Source organism: Camelus dromedarius, chromosome 14 (genome assembly GCF_036321535.1).
Source record: "Camelus dromedarius isolate mCamDro1 chromosome 14, mCamDro1.pat, whole genome shotgun sequence".
Taxonomy (NCBI): Eukaryota; Metazoa; Chordata; class Mammalia; order Artiodactyla; family Camelidae; genus Camelus; species Camelus dromedarius.
Genome location: NC_087449.1, coordinates 31,199,819 through 31,227,665, shown reverse-complemented (window position 1 = coordinate 31,227,665; position 27,847 = coordinate 31,199,819). Strand labels below are relative to the sequence as shown.

General features: G+C 41.7%; 1 long non-coding RNA gene across 5 annotated transcripts in view; it reads left to right on the top strand.

The window, feature by feature from the left end:
* LOC116156875 (uncharacterized) overlaps positions 1-27,847 on the top strand; it is a 482,375-nt gene that overhangs the window by 10,329 nt on the left and 444,199 nt on the right. For 2 of the 5 annotated variants that reach the window (XR_010383825.1, XR_010383826.1), the window contains exons 3-4: positions 10,777-11,062; positions 26,048-26,204. This is a non-coding gene — a long non-coding RNA (uncharacterized LOC116156875). Of the gene's footprint in view, positions 1-10,776; positions 11,063-16,305; positions 22,944-26,047; positions 26,890-27,847 lie in introns of those variants that run through there. The other 3 variants (XR_010383827.1, XR_010383828.1, XR_004140772.2) reach the window with 3 other exon arrangements.

Sequence of the window (27,847 nt, the reverse complement as noted above, 5' to 3'; positions counted from 1 at the left end):
CATCACCTCTTTCTGTTTCATTTCTTGGCCTTTGAGGATCCCAGGGCAAACATTCAGTTTCATTAATGTTTTTGTTTCATGAATCTCTAATTTGTTCCATCCAAATCTAAAAGGTAGGAATGTTACCAAGTCCAGACTCGTTCTGCTTGCCATACGAAAGGCCAGTAAATCGGGAGATAAGGTGTTGGGACAATGAATAAGGACTTTATTTGGAAAGCCAGCAGACTGAGAAGATGGGGGAATAATGTCCTATAGAACTATCTTACCCAAGTCAGAATTCAGGCTCCTTTTATACTAAAAGCGGGGTGGGGGTGTAGTTGGTTGTTGCAAACTTCTTGGTGTCAGAATCCTTTGTTTTTGCAGCTGTCCATGTAGGTCAGGTCATGATGTTTCTGTAAACCTCTGACAATACAAATGTTATTCTCTGTCAACTTTTTATCTCTATATGAATGGAAAAGTGTTACATCCTTAAAGAAACTCCATTCCTTGAGATAGAATACATCCTTTGCTCTTTATATAATTTCTGATGTGGCCTCTGTCACCCCACCCTTGTTTCACTTCCTTGGCACCATCTGTAGTTTCCCACTGCTCCTGACTCATGCCAAGGAAGTCTCCACCTTCCATACATTATGAAGGCCCGGGGGCTTCTGACTCCTGGTTGACTGATTGACCCCTGGAAATGCAGTGCTCGCCTCCATTCTCCTGCTGATTCTCTCTGGGAGAGTTCTAGATCCCTGGAAGGCACTGCTCTGGCCTGCCTAAAAAGGACCAGCCCACGCCACAGAAAGTACCTCTTCCTCCTTCTCCTTGGTGGATGCCACCAGGGAGATAGATCTTTTCTAAATTTCCTTGAAACCCAGGCCAGCTTTTGTAAAAGGAAAAGTGTCCCCTAGTGTTTATTTATTTATTTTATTTATTTTTTAACATTTTTTGTTCATTTATAATCATTTTACAATATTGTGTCAAATTCCAGTGTAGAGCACAATTTTTCAGTTATACATGAACATATATATATATTCATTGTCACATTTTTTTCTCTGTGAGATACCATAAGATCTTGTGTATGTAGATAAACAAGATTATACTGTATAGCCCCTGGTGTTTATTAATCAAATCAAATGTCCCTACTTGCTTGGCAGAGGGTAGGTTTGGATGCTTTGGTATGTCTGTCAGCAGGCACTTTGTATCCAGTTTATCCAAAGGAAATGTTTGTGTGATGTACTTTTAATTTACTGAAGAAGGATATGTGTTCAAACCTTTGCAAATTTACACTGAAATTAATTTTTCAAGGTCCACATAACCACAGCTCTGTCAAATCTTCCTTTTAAACACACTTCCTTTAAAGTGTGACTAACCATGATAAATTATACATATTTATAAATGTCATCTCTCATAGTGTTGTTGTGAAACTTAGAGAGAATGAAGTGTGAAAACCACCCAGCACCATGCTTGGCATATCTGTTGCCTTTCCTCTTATTCTATTTCTAGCTCTTAGGATGGTGGAAGCCAAAATGGATGAAATTCCTACGTGTATGGGCTAGGAATGGTTTTGGCTGTAAATAACAGAAAACTCCACAGTAGAGCTTAAAAAATAGGAGCCTTTTCCTTCACAGAACACTAAGTCTGATGGAGTCTGATGGTTTGGTTTTAGTCTCGGAGCTCAGTAAACCCACAAGCAGTAGCTCTTCAGTTCTCTTGGCCTTTTCCTCATGCATGTTGCCTCATGGTTCCAGCATGGCTACTGCAGCTCCAGACATTGTATTCATATCTGAGACAGGAAGGGTAAGAGACCTATCTGGTCCTTTCATTAGGAAAACAAAAAGCTTTTTCAGGCCACTCTCTACCGCCTAGCAGTTTCATATCCCATTGGCAACTCAGCCTCACTAGAAGTTGAGAAAATGAGTGCTTAGCTTTTTCAGCCTTTATAGTGGAGGTAGACAAGGGAGAGGTGGTCAGAAATGGGTCTTTGGTCAGCTATTTGAAATGTTGCCACACTGACACTTTCAGTATGACCCCCAACTGTTCTGTTAGAGCTGGGAAAGAGAGCTGAAATCCACTTAGCAAGATTCAACTTTGCTTTCCCCCTTTGTCTAACTAAAGACCCAGTTTAGCATAGTTGGCTCTCATCTGGGACATATATGGGTCCATTAAGCTGCACTGTCAAAGGGGTGCTGGAGCTGGCTCATACCATTTCACGGGAGCCAATTGTTAAATTTTTAGGAATGTTGTAAGCCAGCTGATAAACACAGTCATTATTAAAATTAAATGACATTAACTTATAATTAAATAAATCACATTGGAAAAGGTTATAACTACTCAAAAAACTCACCACTTTCTAATACTTTATTATGCTCCTGAGGTTATTTTTGTCTGTGGTATCTGTATGATAATTTTTAAATGTGCTACTGTGCATTTCTTCTCGTCTCTCGGTTTAGTGACAACTTGTTGGTAGCTTTAAATTGGCTATGGTGGGAGTATTTACACCACAGAAATCAGCAAATGCTACAAATTGGGTTTGTTTTTTTTTAAGATAGTCATTTAGACAGCACACCAGCAGTCTAACAGCATACCAGCACACCATTGTGCACAGTCCTGGAAAACAATAATTTGGAGAGAAGATAGATAAGCATGTACCTTTGAGGTAAGTAGGTAGACATTTCATAACAATTTTCAGAGTTCTGCCAAAGATAAAATACACAAACAGATAGTGCCCTGTGTTTTAAACCAACACAATAAGAATGCATGCTATAGGTCGCTTACTTTTTGCAAGAATGCAAAGAGAAGTGTAATTTCTTTAGCTCCTAGTACTTAAGAATCATCCTCAAACCACAGTTCTTTATTGCCACTTCATCATTAATAAACACCCACTGCATCCCTACTATGGGTTAGATTCTGAGCTTAACCAGACAACATCAAATATGGTCTCTATTCTCAAGGAGCTTATGATCTAACTGGAATATGCAAAGAAAAAATAAATGAAAGTAGTCTATTCTGAATGTTCCATGCTTTTTCTTCATAGCACCTATCTTGATTTGTATCACTCTCTGTCTCTCTGACTTTGAGTGTGTGTGTATATATAACACACATATATATAAATATACACACAAGTATCATATATATATATGTATATACATATAAATATAATATATACTCATATGAACCTTGTTTAATGCAGTGCCCTTAGACTATAAGTTTCTTTAGGAAAGACAACTGCATCTCTTTTGTTCACAGCTGTGACCTGGTATCTACACAGTGCCTACAAGATAGTAGGCACTCAATGTTTGTTGAATGCATAAATGAAAGAATGACATGAGTAGCATGGACAATAAGAACTGTAAGAGATGAGAGGAAGGAACTTCTACCAATGACTGGATTGGTTGGGAAGCTTTACAGAGGATCTAGGACTTGAGTAAAATCTTGAAGGAAGGGTAGGGCATAAATAAGGTACACAGCACATCCAACACAAGGACTTGTATGGCTGTAGCAGTAAGTTATTGCATTTTGCTGGTGTTGGAGCAAACTCACTGGAGCTAGGGACTTGGGGCCATCATGGTTATGTTCAATTGAACTGTGGTGTCACTTGAACCCAGAGAAGGAAAATGAAATTTAAGAAGCAAATGAAGATTGAGGCTGAAGAGGGAACTCAAAGTTGAGAGAAAAGAACGAAATCTAACTAGTTTACCAGATGCTTTTCTTGCTCATCTATCCATTCTCCACAAAGAAACCGGAGCAATTTTTAAAAATGTATATCGACCAGTATCTCTCTCAAACTTAGATTTAAAAGTATTCAGCAAAATATTAGCATATTGAATATAGCAATGTACAAAAAGTTATGTACTACAACAAAGTGAGGTATATTCCAGGGATACAAGACTGGTTCAATATTTGAAAATCAATTCATGTAATCCACCATATTAACAAACTAAAGAAAATTCATACAATTGTATCAGTTAATGCAGAAAGAACATTTGACAAAGTTCAATACACAGTCATGATAACACTCCAAAAAATAGAAATAGAGGAAAACTTCTCAACTTGATAAGGAGCATCTATAAAAAATTATACAGGTAGCATTAGGCTTAATGGTGAAAAACTAAATACTCTTCCCCCAAGATTAGGAAAAAGGCAAAGATACCCACTCTCACTGCTCTTATTCAACATAGTACCAGAAATTCTAGCCAGCAAAAATAAAGCAATAAAAAGATACAAAAGGCATACATATTTGAAAGGAAGAAATAAAACTGTCTTGATTTGTGGACAACATTATTGTCTATGTAGACAACCCCAAGGAATCTGCAAAAAATTTTCACAAAGCAAAACGAAACAAAAAAAAAAATCCTAGAACAAGTAAGTTCAACAAGGTAACAGGTTACAAGATGAACATACACACAAAATCTATATACATTTATATGGAACCAAAAAGACCTAGAATTTACAAAGCATTGCTGAAGAAAAAGAGGCTGGAGGAATAACTCTCCCAGACTTCAGGCAATACTATAGAGCTACAGTCATCAAGACAGCATGGTATTGGTACAAAAACAGACATGGACCAATGGAACAGAGTAGAGAGCCCAGAAATGAACCCACAAATTTTTGGTCAACTAATCTTCGACAAAAGAGGCAAGAATATGTAATGGAATAAAGACAGTCTCTTCAGCAAATGGTGTTGGGAAAACTGGACAGCAGCATGTAAATCAATGAAGCTAGAACACTCCCTTACTACATACACAAAAAAACTCAAAATGGATCAATGACTTAAACATAAGATACAATAAACCTCCTAGAAGAAAACATAGGCAAAACATTATCTGACATATATCTCAAAAATGTTCTCCTAGGACAATCTACCCAAGCAATAGAAATAAAAGCAAGAATAAACAAATGGGACCTAATTAAACTTACAAGCTTCTGCACAGCAAAGGAAACCATAAGCAAAACAAAACGACAACCTACGGAATGGGAGAAAATTTTTGCAAATAATGAAACCGACAAAGGCTTGATCTACAGAATACATAAGCAGCTCATATGACTCAATAAGAAAAAAACAAACAACCCAATCCCAAAATCTGCAGAAGACCTAAACAAGCAATTCTCTAAGGAAGAAATACAAATGATCAATAGGCACATGAAAAAATGCTCAATGTCACTAATTATCAGAGAAATGCAAATCAAAACTACAATGAGGTATCACCTCACACCAGTCAGAATGGCCTTCATTCAGAAGTCTACAAATGATAAATGCTGGAGAGGCTGTGGAGAAAAGGGAACCCTCCTACACTGCTAGTGGGAATGCAGTTTGGTGCAGCCACTGTGGAAAACAGTATGGAGATTCTTCAAAAGACTAGGAATAGACTTACTGTATGACCCAGGAATCCCGCTCCTGGGCATATATCCAGAAGAAACCCTACTTCAAAAAGACACCTGCACCCCAATGTTCATAGCAGCACTATATACAATAGCCAAGACATGTGAGCAGCCTAAATGTCCATTGACAGATGACTGGATAAAGAAAATGTGGTATATTTATACAACGGAATATTATTCAGCCATAAAAATGACAACATAATGCCATTTGCAGCAACATGGATGTCCCTGGAGAATCATTCTAAGTGTAGTAAGCCAGAAAGATAAAGAAAAATACCATATGAGATCACTCATATGTGGAATCTAAAAATAAAAAAACATAAATACAAAACAGAAACAGACTCATAGACATAGAATACAAACTTGTGGTTGGGAGGAGGGTGGTGGGAAGGGACAGACTGGGAGTTCGAAATTGTAGATACATTGACAGGCATATGTAGAATAGATAAACTAGATTATACTGTATAGCACAGGGAAATATATACAAGATCTTTTGGTAGCTCACAGCGAAAAAGAATGTGACAATTAATATATGTTCATGTATAACTGAAAAATTTTGCTGTACACTGGAAATTGACACAACATTGTAAACTGACTATAACTCAATAAAGAAAACAAAAACAAACAAAAAAACCAAAATCTATATACAAGCAAAACATATGTAGAAACTGAGATTAAAAACACACTACTACTGACAAAAGCACCACAGAAAATGAAATACTTAAATATAAATCTGACAAAATATGTATAGGATCTGAATGCTAAAAATTATCAAAGAAGATCTAAATAAATGATCTATTGTTCATTTAGTGTTCATTTATTGAAACTCAACATAGTAAAGATGTCATTTCTCCTCAAATTGAAAAATCCTGTGAAAATCCTGGCAAGGATTTTTTTTTCATGTTAGAGAAGCTTATTTAATAATTCGTATGTGAAGCCTAAAGCCCTAGAATAGCTAAAATAAGTTTGAAAAAGAAGAGTAATGTTGTCACTCTTAATGTCACTCTACTTGACATTAAGTTTACCATGCAGCTCCAGTAATCAAGACGGTGCACTACTGGCAGACAGACATACAGATCAATGTCACAAAATAGAGAACCCAGCAATAGCTCCACACAAACATGCCCAAATGATTTTTGACAAAGTTACAAATGCAGTTCAATGGAAGAAGGATAGTTGTTTCAACAAATGGTGTTAGGGCAATTGGATACCCTTAGGCAAAAAATAAATTTAAAAAATTAAATTAAATTAAATTAAAAAAGATCTTTGACCTAATCCTCACAGAATTAACTCAAAATAGGTCCAAGATTTAAATGTAAACATAAACCCACAAAACTTTTAGATAAAGCATAGAAAATCTTCAGGACCAAGTGGTAAAGTGAAGACTTAGACTTCACACCAAAAGCACAATTTAAAAAAGAGAAACTATGATAAATTCGACTTCATCAAAATTAAATACTTCTACTTTGTGAAAACTTTGTTAAGAAGATGAAAAGATAAGCTACAGATTGTAAGAAAATATTTGCAAATCATATATCCAGAAAAGGGCTACTATCCAGAACATACAAAAATCACTCAAAATTCAACAGTAAAAACAAACAATCCAGTTAGAAAATGGACAGAAGACATATAGATATTTCACTGAAATACACATGACAAATAAGCACAAGAAAAGTTGTTCAACATCATTAGCCATTAGGGAGATGTAAATTAATACCACAAATAAGATAGGACTCTATTCCTACCAGAATGGCAAAAACAAAAAAATGGTGATACCACCAACTGCTGGTGAGCGTACAGAAAAGCTGGATAACTAATCACACATTGCTGGTGGGAATGTAAAATGGTACAGCCACTCTAGAAAACAGCGGTTTCTTTTAAAACTAAAAATTCACTTACCATACAATGCAGCAATCTCACTCCTGGGCATTTATTCCAGAGAAATGAAAACTTAATGTTCATGTAAAAACCTGCACATGAATGTTCATATTACTCATGATAGCTAAACACTGGAAACAACCCAGATGTCCTTCAATGGATGATAAACAAACTGTGGTGCATACATACCACGGTATACTACTCTGCAGTAAAAAGAAACATTGACATAAGGTAGATGGATCTCAAGGGAATTTTCCTGAGTGAAAAAAGTCAATTTCAAAAGGTCACATAATGTATGATTCCATTTATATAATATTCTTGAACTGTTGTAATTACAGAGATGGAAAACAGATCTGTGGTTGCCAGGGGTTAGGGCTTCCGGGGAAGGGGTAGGAGTGACTACAAAGGGGTTACTTGGTGGAACAGTTCCGCGTCTTCATTGTGGTGGTGGTGATGCAAAGCTACTCGTGTTATAAAGTTGCCTAGAGTTACATGCACGGACACAGACACACACAAAACGGGTGAAATCTGGATAAGTTCTGTGGATTGCAGCAATGTCAATTGCACAGTGTTGCTATTGCATTCTATTATATATGTACTATGTATGTTGTATATATATGGTTATAAAAGATACTGACATAGGGTAAGGAGGGGTAAAGGGTTGGGGGATCTGTACATTTTTACGCCACTTCCTGTGAATCTATAATTATTTCAAAAAAAGTTAAAAAAATGTATATCAGATCATATCAGATCTCTTACTTAAAATTAGTAGAAGCCTTCCTAATTGCAATTAAAAGAAAATTCAAATTCCTTCCCTCCCACCATCTGCTCCCTACTCATCTCTCTGACCTCATCCTACTCTTCATCTTATGAATAAAGCTGATGCCACACAAATCTTCCCTTAAGCACGCCACGCTCTTCCACACCTCCAAGGGGTTTCACTGGCTGTTTCCTTTCTGAACAGCTCCTCACTCATCTGCATGCCTTGTCATCATTCAGCCTCACTTCAGTGTCATCTCAGAGAACCTTCCCTCGACCCCTAGTCTAAAGCGTCCCCCTCCGCTCCGTTACTCTCCGTGTCATTACACAGTTCATTCCGTCCTAGCACTTGCCATCATGGGAACTGACCTTTGATCTTTGTTTGTCAGCTGTCCTCCTCCACGGGAGTGTGAACTCTTTCAGAACCGGGGCCATGCTGTCCTATTCATAGCATTATCTCCGGTGGTTTAGACAGTGCCTGGTCCTGAACTCCAAGGGACTCCCCCGCTCCAGACACATACAATAAGCAGCTCTCCTCTACCCGTTCAGGTTCTGAACATTATCAAGACATATTTTTAAAAGGGCAAAAGGAAGAAGTGAAAATGTCCCCTGTGTTAATGACAGGGCTAATTTGGAAGCATAGCTCAGGCAAAATTAACTGGTTATAGAATTAAGCACCAGCTCTGGACTGCATTGGGCCCTCCTTCTCCGGCACATGAAACATAGGTGCAGGCTAAATATTTTGTGAAGGAAAGAGGGAAGAAATAAAAGCTGTGATGAATTCCTGAGTCCTCTCTCATATTGGGTTTGGGAATAAGGCACAGAGGTAGGCCTGCCTATTTAAGGATACAGAGCCCAGATGGAGCATATGGTGAAGGTTAGAGACATAGGTAGGAGGCAGCCTGTAGAAAGTCTCCAATGCCAGGCCAAGGAATCGGGACGCTGTTCAAGATGAAGTCGGGGTGGCTGTGCATCTTTTTATACACTTCCATCAGCTCATTTACTTAGGTGCTATCTTCATTATTTGGGGGAGGTGTGAGTGATTGCTTTTTCTATGACTAAGCTCACAACAGTACTCAACACAGGTACAGTATGAAGCAACCCATCAGCCTTAATAGAGTTTATGCCTTTATCACAACTCTCTTGTCTCAAAAATAATAAAAGCACACCTAATGTGCCTACTTGTCAGCTACTATAAGGTGCTGTATTAATCAGAAATGGAATTTAAAAAAGATAACTCATGAATTCCAAACTGTCACCACAGCACTTCCTTTAGTGGAAAAATGAAAGTTTAGGGGAGCCAGATAGATATTTTGCCTGAATCAGTCTGACTAAAGTTCTGAAGAAGAGACTTTTTTTTTTTTAAAAAAGGTGATTGTCAGCAGAATCAGAGGAAAGGAACACGGGTTAGGTGGAATATGGGACAGTCAAAAGAATGAGGGATAAACGATACCCCTACCCCCAGCAACCTTGAAAAAGAAAACCTTCACCAAAGATGAAATTATATCTCTATTCTGAACCACCAGCATCACTAAATGACCACAGTGACCAAATATTGCTGAACATAGACATCCAGCTTTCTCTGGACATGTATGTGTAATTATTTCTCCAGATACGCATGTGTAAAAATAAATTTGAAAAAGTATATAATGTACATATTTCTATCTTTCTGGTTTCACCTGTGTCCACTGGGCAAGGTTAAGCCCACCTGTATGTTCTGTTCTGTCAAATGCTTCTGTGTGTGTGTGTGTATGGGGAAATAGAAGTGAGAGATGCTGTGTGTTAAAACCAGATAAGCTGTGTTTTGGCATCATTTTAGGATTTTGAAGAGCTGTAATTGGTCACTAACAACCTGGGGTACTAGTTTTTCTCTTTGTTTTCCTATGGGAGAAGGGAACCAGAGCCCCAGAGTAGCATAAAAGGAGGGAAAGGAAAGGGAAACACAGATTTTTACTTTTCAGAATTGTACTTAATGTGCATTTATAGAAACCGACCCACTTGAAAATGAACAGACCTCTCCATGTTAATCAATGCTGCTCAGTGCTGTAGGAAAAAAATCTAAATCAGCTGACATTTGAACATGTCTTTTAGGCAGAAATTTACCTACATTAGTGAAAAACATGAGTGGCCTCCTATAACCCACAAGAAAGTGATTTTGAGACAGATTTTGGGAAACCACTTGTGTAAATTAGGAAGACGGAACACCTGCTTGACAGGTGCTATAACTTTTCTCGTTTATTTGTTATTGCTTGACTCATATCACACAGACTTTTCAACTGTTTATCCCTTGTTCCCCAGATGCATCTGTCAGGGTCCTGGCAGGAGGCAGAAGCACACTCAGGTGGAATTTGGGAGAGAATTGGACAAAGGGACTATTTACAGAGGGAAGGGCAGGTTAAGTCACTCTGGGACTAGCTGCAGTGGGAAGTGTCTGCTGCCCCTGAGGTCCCCTGGGAGCTGGCGTGGTGAGGGAGGGGCTCCCCACCGCGGGCTGAGGCTGTGGATGGATGCAGCCATTATCACAACCGTGCAGAACACAGAGGACAGGGAAATAAATTACCTCACATCCATTAGTGCTCTATCTCCCTCTAGTACCTCCCGTTAGTACTGCCACGAACCCACCTGGAACCCAGAGGGCAAGGGGACCCAAGGGCTATGGTTCATGGCTGCTAGTTACTTGGGACACAGCACAGGCACAGGAGGAAGGCGAGGGTACCCAGGGGTGGCAAAAAGAGGGAAGTGTGCCAGTGAGTATCAGTGTGTTTGATCTTCCAGGTGAAAGAAAAATTTGACGCTGCAGATTCCCTCTGGATAGGACCATTCGGGAGAGAAGGAGAAAGTGGATGAGAAACTTTGTGGTTGTTTTTTTCTTCTCTCATAAAAACAACGAAATGGCCCAGACCTGGACTATTCGAGGAATGAGAGAAGACAGAGAAGATTGCACACTCTCGACTGGTCCCCAGAGGCAGCAGGCAGCCCAGATTTGAAGCAATTGCCCCATGTTCGGGATGATTTCTGCCTTTTCCTGCCAAAGCGTTGCTTCATTTTGCAAGGAAGTCAGGTAAAGTTTCATTTAAGAAGCCTGGGTTCTCTGAGAAATTGTCTTGGCCATGGAAGTGCTGATTTAGCACATCAGATCTTCCATTCCTGAGGACAAGCCTTGGGGCATCCTCTTCCTGGGTTGCTCCTGGCAGAGCCTCCTGAGCACAGAGTACAATCGTAGTGTGCTGATCAGAAATCATACTGCCTAGAGAACAGACAGGGATTATCTTGCCACCAGGTTCGCTATATGGATGAAATTAGAGTTCTTTCAGGTGGGTGAGACTTGATGGAAGGTGAAAAGTGTTCTCCTTCAGAGGCCCTATTTCTATCTTGTCTTTGTTGTTTACTTGTTCATTCATTCAAGTATTCATTGAGTGCAGTGGGTCAGGCAGGGCCACTCTATCTCTCGATTCTAGCATGTTCTGCAATGCCATAGCCCGGTTCCCCAGGGGTATAAAGATGAGTAAAATACAGAACATACAATACACAGTGTACAAATTTAGGAACATAGAATGAGTGGGAGAAACATGATAAATCACAATGCAACACTGGGAGTGCTGCGAAAGATACAAAGCAAGTGTTGGAGACACAGAACAGAGCCGGTAACTCTGCCTGGGGCAGCGTAATGACACCAGAAAGTCCCACATCATCTATCACTTGTGTGAAGTTATCAAACACCCATCTAAAAACATCAATATTTCTTGGGAGATGGGTGATGTTAACTTTACCCATGAACAACTTTAAGGTCAATTTTATGGAAAATAATCAACTTCCTTCTTCCTATGTATGCTTCTCTTCAGCATTTAAGGATGCGCGAGCCTCATGCATGCTAAAGAATTCTCCCTGGAGACTGATTCCCCCACCACTCCATGTCTCCCCTTTCCCTGTGTAATAAACCTTCTCATAAGAACTGCCTTCTTTCTTGCCTTCATCATTTTCTTAACTCCCGTTGACTTCTTATCTCCCACCTCCCTCCATCCCGGCTTCCACTCTGGTCAAGCAATCAAAAAGATCCTGAGACTAAGACAATGTCCGCCATGTTGCTTGGGCCAGTTGGCAACCTTTCAATCTTCAGTTTACCTGACCTCTCGGCAGCATTTGATGCCATGAACACCAGCTCCACTTGCTAACTTGGCATTTGTGAAACATTCTCCTGGTTTTTCTCCTTCTTTGGCTACTCCTTCCTAGTACTGTTTATTGGATCACCCTCCTCTCTATGATCTTTAAGTGGTGCCATTCTTAAAGTCTTTTCTTAAGCCCCTTTCTCTTGTCCTTCTGTCCTCCCTCCCAAAGGGAACTCATCTGCACTCATGGCTGCAATGATCTTCTGTAATAATAACATTCAGATGCTTATCTTAGCTCAATCCTCTCTCCTGAGTCTCTGATCCTCACATTTTGACATTTCCATTGGGATGTCTAAAAGGTATCTCAAATTCAATTTACTTAAAACCAAGCTCATGGTGTCCTGTGTCATAAATGGCCTTTCTATAGTGTCTATGCTGGCAAATAACTCTACTGTCTATCCAGAAATGTGGCATCATTCTTAATATCTTCTTTCCAGTCTCCCCAGATGCCAAGTCCTGTGGATTTTACTCGAATATCTCTCTAGTCTGATCACATCTCTCCTTCTCCAACGCAACCTCCGAACTCTAAGCTACCATCACTTCTGCCGTGAACCACAACGATGGACATATACTAACTCATTTGCATCTGTTCACGCTTACCTCTTCTCCAACTCATTCTCCCCAGGGCAGCCACAGCCCTCTTTTCAAAATACAGCATGACCAGTTCATTCCTCTGCTTAAAATCAGTCGCCACCTGCCTGCCTCCCTAAGCAAAATCCTTAACAAGGCCTAAGGCCCAGATGACCCAGCTCCACCCTCCACATCTCAGCCCAGCGCTTTGCATGCCTCCCCTTGCTCTGACACACCGGCTTTCTATGGTTTCCAGTTTCGTGCATCTGTTTCAGGACCTGTGGAGCGCTAATCCTTCTCCCTAGAATTCTCCCTCCCCTCTTTTCACCAAATGAACTTCACTGATTTTAGATCTCATCTTAAAAGCTACCTTGTCAGAGAGTCTTTATTGAATTCAGACTAGATAAGACCCCTCAGTGATTCGCAGACATAACCACCTATGCTTTTCTTTCCTAGTGATTGTCAGTTTGAGATTATATGTTTGCATGATTATTTGATTAACATGTCTTCCCCTCTATACCGTAATACTTATAATATCTGAGGCCATTCTGTTTTCCTTGCTGTAGGACTCCTAGTGCTTAGTGTAGAATCAAGCACACTGTAGGCACTCAATAAATATGTTTAGGAGATTTTGTGACCTGGAAGGGTGCAGGGGGAAGGTGGATGAGGGTTGGTGGGTTATGACATTTGGAATGACTTGGGAAAGATGTAGACAGGTGGGTGGGCCATGACAGTGAGGACCCCTGGGCAGGAGAGAACTGAAAGGGCCTGTCAGGGACAGAGGGCGTGTCCACAGTCACCCTCTGTGCCTCTGTAAGGCTGCGCCACGTGGGGGCAAGCCCACTAAACTGTGTGAGGAGACCTGCTTTTGAGGCCTGGATTTGATGCTAACTAGCTGTCTAGTTTTCCTGCTCATTCTTAATTTCATCTGTAAAATAACAGGGTTGGATTATTATAGCAGTTAGCATTCTTAGTTGCAAAGAACAAATATTGCCTCTGGGCAATTTAAACAGAAAATGGGCTGTTTGAACGGATTTTGGCCAGCTCACACGACTCCTGGGAAGTCTGCAGAACAGATGGACAGAACTGATACTAACAGTGAAGACTGCATGGGCAAAACCAAGGCCAGAGTCTCAGAGAGGGGCCGGACTCCCTTGAAGCCACCACAGCTACCATGTCATTGAATGCTGAGCGTCACAGCTTGTGCTCCTGCCAGGATGGGCACGGGACAGCCCTGTTGGCACCGTTGGCTGTGCTGCCCTTGGGAACTGGATGTTGCTGCTTTTGCTGTTCCCCTTGGAAAGAATTTTCCACTCTCCCTCCTTTGCGTCATTAACTTCTGACTCAAAAACCTGAGAAGGTGCATCTGACCTCCGGGGCTCAGTCTTATGTGAGAGCCCTAGCTGGGGTGGCAGGGGTCGGGGTAGGGGTGGGGAACGATTATGGCAGACTGGGAAAACAGCTTCCTAGAGAGGGAGACAGGCTCTGTTGACCATCAACCCTTTTAAAATGGAGAGTTCCCCATGGGAGGAATCAGAGGGTTCCGATCCTGGGCGGCCAGTCAGCCTGGAAGGTCCAGTGCCAGGCAGTCTCGAAGGTCACTCCAATGCTAACGATCCACGTGACCACCAGCCAAATGAGACTGGACCCGGTTGTCACCTCGTCTCCCTTTCCAGGACCTCAGCAACTTATAAAAGCGACAACATCCTCGCTTTGCCACAGAGAACTTTGTTCAGTGTGACAGGGCCTGACTTCTGGGTGCTTTGGACACTCTGCGTGTCCTTGCATCACGTGTTTATTTGAGTTGCTGAAGCCAGCCTGTGTTTCCTGGCTCCACAGCCCTAAAAATAGGGCATTATTGAGTAGCCTAATAACCTGGTCAGAGCTCTCGGGGCACAGCAGGGTTTGTATTTTTAGCTGATGCTCTTTCTATTGGAAGATCTATTTTTAAACTCGCCAAATGTCAATTCTCTCTCAACTGTCGATTCCCATTCTCTAAGCCGTGCTGATTTGTTTGTTTGGTTTTTCCTGGCAGAATATACCCTGCAATATAAAAGGCACATTTCAGTCATTAATGGTTCTTTTTTAGACAGAAGTAACATTTATTTTCTTGCCCATACTCTACAATGTCTTTTTTTTTTTTTTTTTTTTTTAACTTGACTGAGAACTAGGAGAATCAATGAAAAAGGAATTCTGGGAGGAAAGGATCCAGGATCTTGGAGCTGATTTATGCACCTTCTTTTAATGCAGTTTCCACCCTATCTGCTTCCTTAAGCAAGTAGCTTGCATTTAAAGTAGCCAAGCTGTGGGAGTGAAGCAAGCTTTATAAAATCATTCAGTGTGAATAGCTGATTCCGGCTTAATTTGTTACTACTCCAAGGTAACACAGAGGTGAGAATGTAAAGTAAGGTGACTGATGTTTTAAAAAACCACCAGAGATCTTACACATCCAAATGAACGTGAAAGTCCTCAAAGAGCCCCCTTTGGGAGGCATTGTACTTGGTCTGACAATATCTTTCGGCTCAGAGCATTTTTGGAATAGCCTTTTCAGAACTATCTTCCCAGCTGTGAGTCAGGCTCTGGAAAGTCCTCAGTGACAGCAGCCTTTGTGCTTGGGGAGCATGGGACATTCACTCAGGTGAAGATGCTGTCCCCTTCTTGTGATGGGTAGAGGTGGGGAGACATAAGTGTGGTCTTAGTGGAGCAGGTGTAAACCTTGGCATGAGATGATTTGAGTTCAGATCCTCTCTCTTCCACTTACAAGCTTGGTCAAGTCGCTCAGCATCTCAGAGCATCAAATTCCTTGTAAATCGAAAGAGATCTCACCTTCCTTGTGGTGTCGTTGTGAAGATTAAAGGTATTAATGTGTGCAGAATTCTGGCACCTGGTAAAAATTCAGAAAATGTGAACACCTTTCTCTTCTTTACAATTCTTCTAACATACTTTGCCTCCAGCCAAAAGAAGCTGCTTTGTTCTTCCATTTTTGAAGCCCTCTGTGTCCTTACTAATGTTCTTTCTCATCGCATCTCCCATCTTTGTTCCCCACTTCTTCCGTCTCTGTGTGTCCAAATTCTATTTCTCCTTTAAGTTCTGGCTCAAATAAAAATAATACCAATGAATGGAGTGGTTAAGCAATTTGCTCAGGTCTCACAGCTCTTATGTAAGTGGTAGAGCCAGACTTTGGGTCAAACATGAGTCAATACTCTACAATGTCTACGCTACCCGAGGCTATGTTATACCTGCATGTATAAATGCCTCTTCCACCTTCCTCATGAATTTTTCTACATCACTTAGTTAGAAACACCCTCTTCTGCCATTGAACCACACCTGCTCCATTTACAAAGCTTTCCTTAGGAAACATTATCTTTCCACATGATATTACGATCATTCTGGTTACTAGCCTTACTGCCCTGCGAAACTGAGTGCCTAGTAAGGGTTATTTTTTCATAGTACTCTTCTTAGTATCTTGCATAATTTGTTGTAGGCGCTCAAGAATATTTGTTGAGTGAACCATTTAAAAAATGAAAATCTGATCACCCCTCTCCTCTGCTTAAAATGTTCCATTTAGGATGAAGATGAAAGTCTTCAACACAGCCAGAAGTTCCTGAGAGCTGAGTCCCCCACCTCAGAGCCTCACCTGGAACCGCCCTTGCCCTGACTCTCTGCTCTCCAGCTCATAGTGGCTTTCTGTTCTACTTTTCTACTCACCTTTCTCCTTTGGGAACTTTTCACTTGCTTTTCTCTTACCTGGAAGGTGGGCTCTCTTTCCCAAGCTTGACTTTGGCTCAGTCATGACTATTCTGATGACCTACCCTTGTTACCTTGCCTCAGGGTACGAGGGGGAAGCACCCCTCTGGCCTGCCTGGAAACGGATGTGTTACATCCTGGCCAGGCCTGCCTGGCCCCCGCGAGAGGGGGCCCATCTGATGGCCCTGGCTCTGCCCTCCCTCTCCTGCGGGGGAGTGCCAGGCTGGGTGACACTGCAGGGGCTTCCGGGGCAGCAAGGCTGCGTGTCCAGTCCAGCTTGCCTTGTCACGGAGGAAGCAAGTTCTGAGATTGACCTTGGCGGGGGCATTTTCTGAAGGCAACTGTACCCTTCATCTACCTTTGGTTCACACATTCCGACTGCCAGCGGGCCTGGCTCAAAGCCATTTTGGCAAAGAGGAGAATTTATAGCCTGATTAGTTTAATTTTGTTTTCTTCCCAAATTCCTATCCTCAGGCAGAAATAATCTCCAAACAGCTTTTATAGCAGGGGGATAAAATGGGGGAAGCGTGCAGGGGGAAGAGATCACAGCAAGGACACCGAAGTTGGAAATAGGTTAGCTCCTCATTTAATAATAATACATTATTTTTATAATAATAGGTAACACTTACTAAATACCTACTAAGTCCTGGGTACTGCACTAGGGATTTGTACATATATTAGCTCATTTAATTTTTTGAACTCTAGCCCTTTAAGTTGGGTTCTGTTATGATTTCTACTTTATAGATTAGGAAAGTTGAGGATGAAAGAGGTTAAGAAATTTGCCCAAAGTTAGTAAGTAGCAGAGGTGGGCTTAAAGCCGAAGGTAGGGAAGCTGAAATCGTTGCCTTGAGGATGAGAATATCAAATTACATTATGGTTTCCAGTGCAGGGGTCCAGCAAAGACTGATCATCAAAACAGTGGATTCTAGAGAGATCCAAGCATGACTTAGGATATTCCCCAGGTGCCCACACGCCAGTGATTACTTTCCAGATACTTATCCAGTTCACGGGGAAGCAGCCTGGTGTAAGAGAGAACATGAGCTTTGGAATCATGTAGACCTGGGTTTGAAACTGAACACAGCCTCTTCTATCTGTACCATGTCACATACAATATATAACTTCATTGTGACTCAGTTTTCTCACCTTTAAAATGGTCATTGTGATTCATAACTCATAGGGCTGTGAAGATTAAGTTGGAAAACCTAATACAGCTTTTTGCACCGTGCCTGGCAGGTTAATAGTGACCAATAAATGGTAGCTATTAGCATGAAACTGATGCGAAGGGAAGCCAGAGATGCTTATTATTAATCCCCCCTTCCATATTTCATTATTAGCTGATAAATTCCACTGTTGACATTTGAATTAAGGTGTACTCTCTCTGAGAGGCCTGATTAAAAACAAAATACCTTACAGGGAAAACACATTAAACTATGAGCAGTCTCAGTTATTAAGTCTTGATTAATAATTAAGCTACTTATTGTGTAAGCTGGAACATAAGACAGTAGCTTGCAGAAAAAAAGCCTTAAATTAGTAATACAACAGCTGCATCCAGATACTAACTGCTATATATAAAATTGATAAACAACAAGTTTCTACTGTATAGCACAGAGAACTATATTCAATATCTTGTAGTAACCTAGAATGAAAAAGAATATGAAAATGAATATATGTATGTTCATGTATGACTGAACGATTATGCTGTACACCAGAAATTGACACATTATAAAATGATTATACTTCAAAAAAAGTCGAAGACAACAGCTGTATCCATTTAATTAGGGTATATTATATGTTTGATATATATTATATAATCTTTATGACTACCGTGTGGGGATGGTTCTATTATCATTTGATTTATGAGGTTTAGGAAGAGATTAAGCAACATGTCTGAAGCCACCTGAGACCAAATGATGGGAAAAGGATTCAAGTAGAAGCCTAACTCCAATAGCCATACTTTCCCCGTGATGCCTCGCTCCTCTTGGGCCTGGTAGTCCCACTTCTGGGAAAATGTCCTAAGTAAATAATTTAAAAAGAAAAGGTCAGTTGTTAAAACACAAACAAAAAATTATTTATAGCTCATATTCACATGGCCCTATGACCCCAGGTTGGAAAGTGAAGAGAGGCAAGCTGTCACACTTTAACATAATGTAGGAAATTTCAGAAGACCAATACATGAATCATGTCAACGGAGAACATCTGAAACTATATTTAGTAAAAAGGACAGAATGCAAAATAGTAGCATAAACAGTACATACGCACTTCTGAAAACTAGAGAAAATTGGTATCTGTATACCAATAAGGATGAGAAATATTTAGTTTTACAAATGATTAGTGTATGAAACCTCTTTTGTTGTATTTTGGGGCATAGCTGTTGTAATGTAGTGTTCATTTTAACAGAAAGAAAGAAAGCATATTGAACCAAGTTCTTAAAAAGGAGATAGACTCTTTAAAACTATCTAGATTTAAGTTGTAAAACTGGCTTCTTGAAAACACTGAAACAAAAGGTAATCACTATCTTGAGAGGGATTTGTGTATTACAGTGTTTCTTCACCTGGAATTTTAGGACTCTGAGGGACAGTGATCGAGGGACCCCAAATCTGTACTGTATTTCACAAAACATGATGGAAATTGTGTATATTAAAAGCACGTTTAATCACCTCAGCTATAGTTCAGGGTATAAGAGTTTTGCTGTTATCAGATCACCTGAATTTGAATCCCAGCTTTATTCCCTACTTGCTGAATGATGCTGGTCAAGCTAATCTCTTCTGTTTCCTTGTTTGTAAAATGAAGTTAATAATAAAACCCACCTCAGTGGGTTACTGCCCACATATGGTAAGTTATCTGTTAAACATTAGCTATTATTAAACTCTAAAGCTTCTTGCTTTGATCTGGAGTTATATCAGTTCAGCACTAATTTTATTATCTCAAATCAGAAATCTCCATTGACAATTGTACAAGCTTTTGATTGCCCAAATATGGGAAAATGAATGAACTGTGAGTAAATGCAATTTGGTCAATAATATCTTTCAAAATATGGGTGAGAGGAGGCAGGCAGGGAGAAGTGCTAGGGATCGTTGGTGATAAAATATGCGGATGAGTACACTAGATGGTGGCATTTGATAAGGACAAGGGGGATGCGATGCCTGAGCAAAGCATGGAGGTGGGGAGGTGGGAAGCCGGCAGCCACGCTGTCAGAGGGAGACAGTCAAGCTTTGTTGAGGCCGGACCCGCCCTGAAGACAGATCACTGTCCTCCTCTGCTCCCCGTGCAGTGGTTGGATTGTGACACCTGAACCCAAACCAGGACCTGTAGAGGTGAAAATGTGTTTCTAAAGGGGGTTGTGCAACCTGGGTACCAGAGGGGCCTCCCCATGCCTGGGAAGTCTGCGTAAACTTGACCTGAACCTGAATTCCACGGCCACGGCCTGTGACATCATCACAAGGCCTCCGCATGGTTTCTCTCTGGCTCTGACCTCTTCCTCTACTTGCTGCTTTGTGCTGCTCCAAGTCAAAGGAGAGGCAAGTCCGGCCCTTCCTCCAAGTTCCACAAACAGCGCACAGGCGCTGATTCTTTAATGAACTTAGTAAAATGCTAATGGACGGGGGCAGGTATCCCAGGTCCAGGCTGCATCCCACACACATGGCCTCTGCCTCCTTCCAGTTTCATCTCCTCCACCTTTCTGGTCTCTTTCCCTCTCCTCCCCCTTCTCATGTGAGAGAGATAAACCTACTCCAGCCCAAGCACTTATGGTATTTTGCCAACAAAGATAGTTTGCTGGAATTCTGATCAAAATATTTTCTCACTCATATTACAGTTGTATTAGGCCAATGTAACTTTTATGACTATCATTTAAGGCAAAAGAAGTGCTTATAAATAATATTTAATTATAAAAGCTATTAAAATGCTTACAAATGGTGGTCTGTCAGTGGAGTTTTGACACATCAGATCCCCAGTGGTGGCAAAGAGTTGGGACTCACAATAAGGGAATGGGGAGCTGTAGGGCCCATCCTCAAGACCAGAGAAAGAGCCTGGAGTCAGCAACAGAGACAACAGTTATTTGATAGATGGGGAATCTTACACATCTGAAGCAAGAGGGTCCTAGAGCGATACCCCACTGTGGATGGCAGACGACAGGCAGGACATGGCAGCGGTCTTCACTACCAAGGGAAGAGGGAGGTAACCAGTTATAGGGGGAATTGATGTTTCATTGGTTACCAGGGAAACCAGCGGAGGGGCATGCCCTTCCCTGCCCCTTTGATAAGCTATCAGAGCAGAGATGTTCTGAGCTAAAGATTAGAACAATCACTAGCAGAGGCCAGGGGCAAGTATGTAGGCATTTACTGCTGAGGCTCTAGGATTCAGAAGGAAGGTGGGTCCTATGGGTAGGTGTGGGTGAGCAGGGACTGGTGGAGCAGAGGATGTACAGAGAGCAAGAGAACAGCCATCTTGGGTGGTCTGCCCATACAGGAGCCATGGAGTCATTGAAGAATCCTAGTAGGAGATTTATGCCATTCAACTGATGTCTTTTAGGAAGGTCACTCTAGTAGCCTGAGGGGAAAGGACAGGAGGGAGGCAAAAGTAGATGCAAAGAAACCAGGGGCAGCAGACAAGAAGCTCTGGGATAAGACATTGCTGGTGGCAGTGGAATGGAGGGGTGGGTTTGGGAGCTTTAGAAACTAGTGGCCAGTGGATGTGGGAAGTGGGGGAGAAGATCATGAATTAGGGTGTTCAGCTTGTCTTAGTTTGCCTGGAACTTTACCAGTTTTAAAACTGAAAGTCTTGTGTTTTGTGAACCCCCTCAGTCCTGAGGAAATTAAGCCGGCTGGTCATCTTCTAGGCTTTTTGGGAGAGTGGAAGTTTGACAGCAGAAGATGAGAGGAAGGACATAGAAGGAGGTAGTTACTTGGTGATGAAGTGAGAGGGGAAGTAGTGGAGGTGGTGCCTGGTGATAACAGAATCTTGAAATAATCCTGTGTTTGAGATGCCTGTGGGATATTTAAATCAACGTTAACAGCCTGGTGGTCAGATAAGAAGTCAAGGCAGATAAAGGCTTGATAACAACCAATCAGCAGTCACAATAACCACAATCTAACAAAAAAACTACTCCAAGTACTTTGTGGTTTTGGCTTCATTTGATCTTCACAATAACCCCATGAGGTGGGGATTATTATTACCATTTTCCAGTTGAGGAAACTGAGGCGCAGAAAGGATAAGGAACTTGTTCAAGGGCAAAGTCAAAAAGCTAGTAAGTGGAGGTGCTGGACAAACATTTCTGGCCCAAGACGTTCTTTGAGACACGTGTTACAGGAGCAAAGCATCAGGAACACCCTAATGAGGAGGCAAATAGGTAAATTAGGATTCATTCATAAAGGAATGAGTGTGCTCAGTTTGTCCCCTGCCCCCACTCCCAGAAAACGAATGCCACCCTCCCCTCTTTCTCTACCCCCTGCAGGGCACTGGCTCTGCTGGTCTTGTTCTTTTAGACCTCTGTGATGTCAGAAGGACAAGCAGGTGAGAGCCAAGGTGAGAGGGAGTGTTGAAGACATTGGTATGGGAGCAGCTGTGACACATCAGGGACATGGAAGAGAGAAAAATGAAACTTTTTAAAGACGTATTCCTGTTGCATGAATCCCCTTCATGGTATTCAAAAATACAAAGGGCTTGAGCTTTTTAGAAATCACTTACTGGGGGCTGAGCTCAATTTCTGTGACAGTGACTGCGCTTTTCATCAAGGCTGGGGTAATGGCTTTACTGGTATTGCCACAGTATTGTCACAACATCGGGGGTGACAGAAATGAGGCAGAAGGGCCTAGAAACCGCCCAAATAGGAAGGGCATTGGGAATAACCAGATACTGAGAGTTTATGTTTCTGAGTCCAAACTCGTTCTGCTCACTGCATGACAGGCCAATACATCAAGAGACGAGGTGTTGGGGCAAGGAATAACGGCTTGATTCAGAAAGCCATCAGAACAAGAAGATGGTGGACTTGGTGGACTAATGTCCTAGAGAACCATCTTCTTGAGTTTGAATTCAGGCTCCTTTCATACTAAAAGGGGAAGGGGTAAAATCCTGGTTCTGGCCAGACTCTGGAAGGGATGTGTTAATTTCTTCCTTCCCACAGCCATTCACAGGCGAGCCTGGTCAGGATGTTTCCTGTGAGTTAAATAAAGATATTTTAGCTTAACTAAGCTCATTACCTGGGAGACAGGATTCCCAGAGATGGGCCATTATGTATAATGTAAGCTTATAGACAACGTCCCTTTAATGGCTAACAAGCAATAGAATACAAAGTTTAAAGAAACAGATTTAATACAGAGTCAGATTTGTTCTTCCCTATTAGATTTACCATGTGCAGGTGCTGGAAATCCATTCAAACGGGATAAACCACAGCCCCGGGCTGCCTGGAGCTCCCAGCTTCCTGGAGGAGAAGGACACAGAAATAAATGTTACTATAATGCAGTAAGTGGATAGGTGGTGGTCCATACAGCGGGATGCTCAGGCCAGGATGAACTCCACTGAGCTTGGCAGTGGAGGGACTTAGTGACTGTCAAACAAGCCTTCCTGGTCCGAGTCTGAACCAAATCTTGAGCGAAGAGAGAAGGCAGGATAGGGAAGGTGTTCCAGAAGGAGGGACCTGTGTGGGCAAAGACACAAGGCAAGAAATAGCCTAGTGAGCACAGGGAACTAACTACAAGCCAGTCAACGTGACCGGAAGAGCAAGTCTGAAGTGGGAGCAGGAGCTGATGGAGAGGAGACAGGGCCTAGGGCAGGTCTGCTCTGACCTGATCAGGCATCTTGGCCACTGACTCTTGAGTGAAGGGTTTGGAATTAGGGATACGTTTTGCTGGTTGGTTTGGTTTGGGGGATGGAAGGAATTTGAGCACATTTATAGGATTGTTTAAGGTAGAGGTGAGACAGCAAGGTTGAATACTGGGGAGAAGACAGTATACTCCTAGGGAGCAGGAGCTGAGGGGGTAACAGGGAAAAGGGCCAAGGAAAGATGAAGTATCTGAGCGTAGATGTAGATTTTTCTTGCAGCAGGAGGGAAAGTTTAGGCGGTGCATACATTGTCACCTCTGTTTTCTCAAGTAGTTTTCAGTGTGTGTGTGTGTGTGTGTGTGTGTGTGTGTGTTGGGGGTGGGCAGTGATGGGAATGAGGGGGAGGTCCAACTACAAATTAGCCAAAGGCTGTCAAAGTCTGGGTCAGCTGAGTGGTGGGTGGGGGAGGCGTGGCCAGTCAGCCTGTGCCACTGTCCCCAGCAGCACTTGGGGAGCGAGGTGCAGGAAGCAGGAAGACCAATTGAGGCAGGTGAGGCAGGAGTGCAAGGTTGGTGAGAAAGAGGAGGAGAGTCTCTTTCAGGCCAGATAACCACGAGCTGAGCTTGGGCAGCAAGGAAGAAAGGGAAAGGGGGTCGCTAGATTAGGAGATCATGGGGGACTCAAAGGCGAAGAAATTATGGTTAGTCCCATATTTCCCCTGTGCCAGAGTGGCTTGCAGTGGCAGTATTCTCATGCTGCCTGGCTTTGAATAAGTAAGTTCACCTTTCTGGGCCTCAGTTTCCCACGTGTATGATTACATAATCATCATGTGTTCTCCAGCTCTAACTGTACGATTGTGCAAACTGCCATATCCCAGCCTCTTGGGCCCCGGGGTGAGGCACTTTCTTTACCTTCTCTACTGGAGCTGCTGAGCCAGTGTGCACCATTTGCTGCTCAGAAGGAACTGACCCTGGGGATGTGAATGAGATGTGAGATTTCAGTTCATCAGGGCCAGGTGCCAAGCAATTGTTCCAGCTGCCACTGGCCCAAAGTTCGCATTCAGGTCACTTTGCCCCAAGGGTCTCAATAAATATTAACTAACCTACTGGATGACCTTGGACAAGCTACTGAAATAATTCATCACTTGCTTTACTCAACCATCAAGGAGAAGCAAGTAGTTACATGCTCAGGGTGGCCACAGAAGAGTGTGACTCAGACTGGTTGTGGGAACAAAGGTACAAACAGATATATTTATTCCTGGAAAGGCTGCTGCCTTGGGTCTGGTTCTCAAGAAGCACAGCCTGAGACAGGGATTCTCATTCAAGAGATTTATTAGGAGAAGGGAGTGATGGAATTGGCACAGGACAGAGGAGAAAAGCTAAGCAAAAGTGTGATCTCCTCCAGACTCTGGCTTCAGTCAGCACTCATGGGGAAGTTCTAGAGCACAAATTGTGCTGCAGGGTTAGTCTCATCTCACAGTAAGGGAGTGGGCCTTTTGCACCCAAATGTTATTGCCTGAGGTCCTGGACAGGTGAGGGGGGCGGGGGGAGTAGGGTAGCCTCTCTGGTGAGAGTGCTCTTGTTTGTTCCAGAGCAGTTCTGTTCAGAAGAGGGCAACAGAATTTTGTCAGCAATGCTCACATCCACTGGGTAGGAAATGGGCACCAATGGGATCCACTATAGCTACCCTAGAAATAATAAGCAGAGATATATCTTCAGGTGGGTGAAGGATGAAAAATGATGTGTTGGTAGTTAAAAAACAAACAAACACAAAGGAAATGTTAGACATATCATCCAGGCAGATTTTAAAGATTTGAAGATCACATACATCAACTCAAACATTCCTCACACTCCGGTGACAAAGCAGTAGAACTACCCTTATCCCTTCCACACACATATTTCTTAAACTTCACACTACCAGCAAAGAATTAATATCCTTAATATATAAATAACTCTTACAAATCAATAAAAATGAAGACCCTTATAATTATATAGGAGGAGGGTATTAACAATTTACTGAGGGGGAGATATAAATAGCTAGCAGACATTTAAAAAAATCACTCACATCTGCTGATAATCAAAGGAATAAAAAGGAAAGGATTCTGCAAATTTTAATCCATCAAATTACAAAAGTTTAAAAATGAGAGCACACAAAACTAGCAAAGAAAGGAGAGGTGGGTGTTCTCTATCAGCTGGCAGGAATTTAGATTCATTTAGCTCTTCTTAGAAAATAATTTTATAGTATGTTTCCTGAGACTTAAAAATGTTTAAACTCTTTGGTTTGTACTTCTACTGCTAAGAATCATCCTAAGGAAATAGTCCGAATGTACCACTGCTATCATATGATGGAATACAGAAATTGCTGTGTGCTAGGTATTGTGTTGAGTGCATTAATATGCATTATTTTATTTAATCTATACAATTGACTTATTAGATGGCTACTTTCACGAAGTCTCTTCTTACAAGAGAGAAAACTGAGGCTTAAGGAAGTGAAGTCAAGGTTACTTACAGTGAAGAAGCGGGGAAGTTGGGATTATCTGACTGTCGTGTATCGGTCGTAATAACTTTACTTACTCTAAGGACTCACTAAATAGATGGGTCCAAGAAGTGGGTGAAGAGCTAGGCTTTCAGCAAAATGATTAAATCAGGCCTGGAATTAATTAAAGAAACCTCAGCTAAAATTGGAGTCAGGACAGGCCTGTAGGGCATGCTCTCATGCCCCTGCCATGCATGTCAGTTACTCTAACAGGAAGACACTTAAGCCTGCATCTCTCACAGGAAGGTGTTGCCTACTTTACTATCCAGCAGGAAGAAGAAAACTCTGCCTGAGGACAGCCCAGCCACTCAGAGACCGTAGCAGCTCAACCAATGAGAAGCCTCCATACTTTGGCCTCCCAGGTTCCAATGGATTCTTTATTACAGCCCATCCAACCCCCCAGCTCCCCAGCCTTTCCCTACAAAAGTAAGTTCCCTGTCTTTGTTCTCTGGATTTGCCTATGGTCCCTCATAGCTTTCGTATCGGGAACTGCAATTCCTCTGGCTCTTCCCAAGTGACTTCACTTTTGCTAGTAATATAACTGGCTATCATATTGTTAAAGTTGGCAGGGGCACAGTGTTCTTGCTCCATGGATCAGAGAGCCTCAGCAGCGCTTGGATTTCTAATTAAGTCATGCAGATTTAATTAGGGTTCCTGGGGCTATCACCTAGTCCCTTGGAAAGTTTTGTGATGAGTTTTACATAAGCATATGAAGCAGTCCTAGGCTCCTCTGTGCAAAATGGTGAAGTCAGCTACTGAGTTTGGCACCTTTTGGGGTTGGGATAGCAGTGAGCTGATGGCTTTACAGCAACTGGTTACTGAAGAATCAATTGTCTAAACTTGTTTACTTGCCTATCTGCCCTCTAAAACTGTGAGCTCTGTAATAACAGGGATCATGTTCGTCTCTTCCACTGAAATACTTTTAGAAGGTGAGAATGAATTGTCGGCAGGCATCCAGCAGCGTCTGCCAAGCTCTCATGTACGTACAAGAAGACATGTCACAACAATGGTCTCCGCAGTGGCACTGCTGGTATTTGTAAAAAAATTTGGAAGGACATCTGGGTTGTTTCTAGCTTTTGACTATTTCAAATAAAACTGCTGTAAACATTTATGTGCAGGTTTCTACATACACATAAGTTTTTATCTTTTTCTGGAATAAATGCCCAGGAATGCTGTTGCTGATCTGCATGGTAGTTGCCTATTTAATTTTGTAAGAAATGGCTGGAGTTGTGTACGATTTTACATCTGATCAACAGAGTGTGAGTGATCCAGTTTCTCTGAATCCTTATCAGCATTTGGTGTTGTCACCCTTTTATTTTAGCTATTCGGATAGATTTGTAGCCATACCTCACTGTGGTTTTAATTTGCATCTCCTTAAATGGTTAACAGTGTTAAACATCTTTTCAGAGGCTTCTTCACCATATGTATATCCTCTTCAGTGAAGTGGCTCTACATATCTCTTTGTCACTTTCTAGTTGGATTGCTTGTTTTTTAACTGCTGAATTTTAAACAATGTTTATAGAGTCTACCCTTTGTCAGATAAGTGGTTTGCAAACATTTTCTCCTAGTCTGTAGTTCGTCTTTTCATTCTCTTCTTAGAGTCTTTCCCAGAGCAAAAGTTTTTAATATTGATAAAGAACATTTTATACATTTTTCCTTTTATGGATCTTGAAGATTTTCTCCTCTGTACCCCCCACCCCCACCTGCCAAGTTTTGTAGCTTTACATATTACATTAATGTCTATAATCCATTTTGAGTTAATTTTTTGTATAAGGTGTGAGATTTGGATTGAGGTTCATTTTTCTCCCCTTCTTTGGATGTTCAATTACTCCAGCACCATTTTTGAAAAGGCTTTTTTCCCTCCATTGGATGACTTTTGCATTTGGGTGTACTTGTGTGGGTCTAGTCTGGGTTCTTTATTCTGTTCCTTTGATCCATGTGTCTGTCTCTCTGCCAATACCACGTAGACTTGATCGTAGTGATAGAAAAAGGCTCTAAAGCAGGTAGTCTGACTCCTCCCATATTCTTCTTCTTTTTCAAAAATTATCTTAGCTATTCTAGTTCCTTTG